The sequence below is a fragment of the Montipora capricornis genome, chromosome 11, assembly GCF_036669925.1.
Source record: "Montipora capricornis isolate CH-2021 chromosome 11, ASM3666992v2, whole genome shotgun sequence".
Classification (NCBI taxonomy): domain Eukaryota; kingdom Metazoa; phylum Cnidaria; class Anthozoa; order Scleractinia; family Acroporidae; genus Montipora; species Montipora capricornis.
The window spans coordinates 7,205,387-7,210,656 of NC_090893.1; the positions used below are offsets into that span (position 1 = coordinate 7,205,387).

Sequence of the window (5,270 nt, forward strand, 5' to 3'; positions counted from 1 at the left end):
TGGACACCGGTATTAACCATTGATGGCACGCAGAGAGCTGCTGTGGTCTAATGATGACCTAATTTGTTTCTTCCATGAAGATGCGTTTTAAAGCCGCCTGATTAGATCGTCGTTCAGGGCACTCCTCTCCCCACCCACAGCCATTTCTTTCAGTCGTATCATGAAATGAGGCTTTCAGTCAAGCAAGACTGTCAAGCCACAGGATATAATTTGGGATAAAAAGTAAACATGCAGGCAGTCACAGGAAGGGCTTCTTGGAGCCAACTTGTGATTTCAAGAGATCATCCAGAAGCGTACTACGTCCATGCTAGGTATACATCGTGGCATAAAAAGCAACTTTAGATAATTTCTTGATAAGTCTCTTGATCTCAAAGGTAATAATTAATTATGTATGGTTTATAATTGGTCGGATAGGTCTGCTTTGGCGGGAAAATCAGTCTCGATCTCCTTAGATCTTTCCTGGGGACCGTTTCTTGAAAGTCCCGCAAGTTTCCGGGCCATTTTCGAGTATCGCAAAGTCTCCTGTATCTTGAGAACGGAGGGTTTTTCAGTCATCAAACTCCACAATGATTTTGTTTTTTGTTATGTTGAAAAGATTTTCAAAGATCAGCTTATCAAAACACGTGGATTGCAGTTTCGTCTCCTTGAAAACATGTTAAAAAGACCAGCTTTTTAAAATAAGCGGATCGCAGTTTCACAAATGGCTATATGGCCCGAAACGTTTTCGGAACTATCAAGACACGGGTCACTGTGGTTCGGAAAGAGCCAAAGATCATTACTGTCGATGCTGACCGAAAGAATAGCGGGTTCTGGTGATAAGAATGTCTTGTGGCTTAGTCAGCCGGAAGAGTTTGTTCTACTTTCTCGAAATGACAGACCTAGGGCGACAGTCTTTATCCGTAGACGTTCTCTGCTCACTGGATCCCTCACCCATCGAAGAGCACATTTCACTAATCATAAATCACAGAGCAAAAAATGCCTTAATGATATGAATTTTCATCGGAGTGAGTGAATTTGTAGCCGTTCCTAATGAGTAAGTTCTCGTTCTCAATTCTGACGGATCGAATCCCCATCATGCTCTCTGAGGACGATAAAGGCCTTGAAAGGCATAAAAGTTGTTTGCAAAAATAAGTGTATCTTTCCTCTCGAAAAGTAGTAGCATCAAGAAGTCCATTCTTATCTTAAGACTTCCAAAAGGGCACGTAAATTCATATACGCAGGCTCGTGAAATTCTGACCGGTTCCATTTACAAATCAAAAAAATTCTAAATAATATGAGTTCTTTTTTCAATGCTTTCAAGTGAACTTGGTCTTTCTTTTCGCGTTTATTCCGTTTCGACGAACCCGAGGCCAGAAAAATAGACCTTTTAAGAGATATCTATTAAATTACTTCAAATAATAGGCATGTTCTAGGAGGTAGGAGGATGTCAATTTACGACAAGAGGAAATCTACTTCTCTCTAACTTATAAAGTCAACATTCAACCAAGTTAAATAATGATGACGTTAGAGAAGAGAGAAAAATCGAAGTACTCAGAGAAAATGAAGAGATGATATGTTTTCAACGGTGCTTTTGCTCGAATTCATTCAAGCATGACTGATTATCCAAGATGACGATCAACAAACAGAAACGATGAGACGGAACCCCTAAAAGATATTGTAAAGGAGGGTGTCAATTTACGACAAGAGGAAATCAACTTGTCTCTAACTTTTAAAGTCAACATTCAACCAAGTTAAATAATGATGACGTTAGAGAAGAGAGAAAAATAGAAGTACCCAGAGAAAATGAAGAGATGATATGTTTTCAACGGTGCTTTTGCTCGAATTCATTCAAGCATGACTGATTATCCAAGATGGCGATCAACAAACAGAAACGATGAGACGGAACCCCTAAAAGATATTTTAAAGGAGGGTGTCAATTTATGACAAGAGGAAATCTACTTCTCTCTAACTTTTTAAGTCAACATTCAACCAAGTTAAATAATGCTGACGTTGGAGAAGAGAGAAAAATGGAAGTACTCAAAGAAAATGAAGAGATGATATGTTTTCAACGGTGCTTTTGCTCGAATTCATTCAAGCATGACTGATTATCCAAGATGACGATCAACAAACATAAACAATGAGACGGAACCCCTAAAAGATATTTTAAAGGAGGGTGTCAATTTACGGCAAGAGGAAATCTACTTCTCTCTAACTTTTAAAGTCAACATTCAACCAAGTTAAATAATGCTGACGTTAGAGAAGAGAAAAAAATCGAAGAACCCAGAGAAAATGAAGAGATGATATGTTTTCAACGGTGCATGACTTGGGAATACTCGGAAAAAAAAACGAGTGTTTCTTTGAAGGAGTCAAACTTGCGACCTTCCCATTACTGCCTAGGATGCTCTACTATGTTATAAGAGACCGAGATAGCTTTGTAAGAGATAAAAAGTCTCTTAGAGCAGAATGGAGGGGATTCTCTTACTTGGAATGGCTTTTCAGTTGGGTGTCAAAAGTAATTTTGCAATTAAGTTGATCTTTCTGATTGGCCAAAATATCTTAAACCTCGTTAACCTTAAAGAAATCGTGACTTGCTGTTCTTCATTACGTCGCACTTGGCGCCGATCGACTAGACACGCTTTCTTCCATTTCTTCATAAGCAATCGTCGTGTTTTAATTGATTTGAACAATTTTACAAGACGTCATCAGAGCATTTGGCTTACACAGACAGTTTTAAAATATGACATAACATTGGTTTCTTATGCATTTTTCAGAAAGAATTGTAATCATTTAATTAGTTTTGAGCGAGATCTTAAACACGAAGACGCACTTTAAAGGGGGTCGCTTGACGCTCTGCTTTTGCTCGAATTCATTCAAGCATGACTGATTATCCAAGATGACGATCAACAAACAGTAACAATGAGACGTAACAAGATATTTCCAACTGGAGACGAAGGAAAGAGGAACTATAAAAAAAGGGCAGCAGATAACATCTCATAACACATTAAGGACACATTGACATTAGTCGATTTTTTGTTCGCAAATTATCACAGAGCTCTGTATTGGGACCACGGTTAATTTTTCTCATGTTCTAAGGCACCACGCCTTTTATAGAGCGTCTTCGCGTTTAAAATTCTATGTTGGGATAATTTTATTTACTGTAGCATCTGAAAATCTTATATTGAAATGTTATTTTTTCCCTCTATAATGACTTCAAAAATAAACTTGTTGGCCAGCTTCAGCATTCCGCATCCTTCAGATTTTATCGCCTGCATGAGATAATCTCTGATTTGTTGCGTTGAATGACCTTGTTACCAGTCTCCTCTCGATCGCAAGGGAAGTTTAATTGGAATGTTACTTGGTCCCTTTTCTGATCTCTTGCTTGACTTAAGCATCTGAAAAATTGAATGAGAACCAGGTTCAAAATATTATTTAAACCAGGATTACCAGCCATTTGACTATTTTGGAAAAAATTCGAATCACCGTTTCTTTGACAATTTGAGGTGTTTCGCATCGCGATCTTTTAGGTATAATAATCCTCTATAATTCAAATACAGTAGTTATGGTTGTGCCACTTTAAATACATTACACTGCAAAATTTTTCACTGGATTACACTTAGCATTCTGAGTTTTCGAACAGGAGTTGACTGTCAAAGACTGAGAGGTCCCACTGTACACAAGTATAGAAATTTAAGGGATGTTGTTGGTTTTAGAAAAATAGACTTACATTACAGAATGTCAAGGCGTTTCTGAGTTCAATTTTCTTAGAAGCTTTCAGATAGACTGCATGTTAATCACTTTTACGATGGAAATTAGTTTTATCTGTACTTAATACTTGAACGAGAAATAGCGTTTTCGTTATTGGGACATTAAACGACAGGGCAGTTTCAACTGAGCGTTCATCACGCTATTTCGAAAGCAATGGAAGTTAAGATACATATCCTTCTCAGTGACTAGCATCATCAAACCAGCCAGCCCTTGAGAAAAGCCAGGTTAAACTCAAGTGACCAGTTTTTTGCATCGTAGTTTTGTAAACGGCTTTCCGTTTAATAAGCGATTTTCGTGGCTTCTGTGACCCTGTGACAGTCAAAACTGAGTTTCGTCAAAGAAAAAAGTGTTTAAAAATTGAAGCTTACCCGCCAAAGGTTTCTTTTTCTTTTGCAATGTCGTGGGTTGTAGCTACAATAATTGCTGTTCCAAAAAGTTGAACCTACTTCATCGATCACCAACAAGCTCACTAACACAACGATCAGTGTCATCTTTAAGAAACAGGGAGACCGCTCCGACATGATTATGACTCTTGCAGGTTTCAGCAGCTAGGAGATATTCGCTTCTGTTTTGCGGAAAATCAAGACGCTGTTCATCATTTTATATCCATTCACGACACCTGCCTGTTTAGCGGAAATGACCACTTTGAAAGGGATGGTATTTGATACAAATACTCTCCACTGGAAACAAAGGCCTGTTAATGCATTAACTTATTCACCACATTCTAATGAAAGGCCATCCGTCCGGCTTATGTGGGAAAAATTGAGTAATTTTCAGCGGGAAAGAGAAAGTGTCATAGTTTTGTCAGTTTTTTGAGCCAGAGTTTCCAGTTTTAAAAACGGCCAGTTAAATTAAGTTTTTAAGTTCTATAAAAATTGATTTCATTTTGGTCTCGCAATTGGTAGCCTCAATGCAATAACCTGTTCTTTAGGAAGAGGAAAGGAAAACTATCTAATTTCCCTTGCTATAGAAAAGACAAAGTTTGATTGGCGAAAAAAAATCACGAAAACTGATTGAAGTGGGGCAAATAACTAGGTAGCAGCTGCAAGAATTGTTTGTCAAAGGATCAGAAGCTATTAAATCTAAGAATCACTGACGTCTTTCTAGCTAAAAGAAAACTGAATTCTCCTTGAAGTTTTACAATGCTTCAGTGTACCCCACGCTTATTTACTAAAGGTCATTGTCCGCAATAAAAGCGTGCCTACTTGTGCAGTTTTAAATTCTTTTTTTTTTCAGATAATACTTTTGAAGTAACTGTGCGTGCCAATTTTGAGCTGGTAATCTATTTAATGGGTTCCATCATATTAGACAGTCACTTTACGTATCACGTTTCAGAATTGCTACAAATTTCAGAAAACTACTGAATAAGAATTGACAATCTGTGGCAAGTAAAAATTGATTGCGCAGTGACTATTTTCCTCCGATAACTGGCTCTGCGAGTACAGGCAATTCATCGGCTTCGCTAAGCCGTCTTCCTGTCTTTATTTTTAAATGAATATCATTTCAATTTTCATTCATATTGTGCA

General features: G+C 37.7%; 1 long non-coding RNA gene across 1 annotated transcript; it reads right to left on the reverse strand.

The window, feature by feature from the left end:
- Positions 1-2,624: 2,624 nt before the first annotated feature.
- LOC138023878 (uncharacterized) lies at positions 2,625-4,946 on the reverse strand. Its single transcript, XR_011126812.1, has 2 exons — positions 4,113-4,946; positions 2,625-3,371 (listed from the first exon to the last, which is right to left on the reverse strand). It is a non-coding gene; the product is annotated as an uncharacterized lncRNA (long non-coding RNA).
- Between the last annotated feature and the right edge of the window lie 324 nt (positions 4,947-5,270).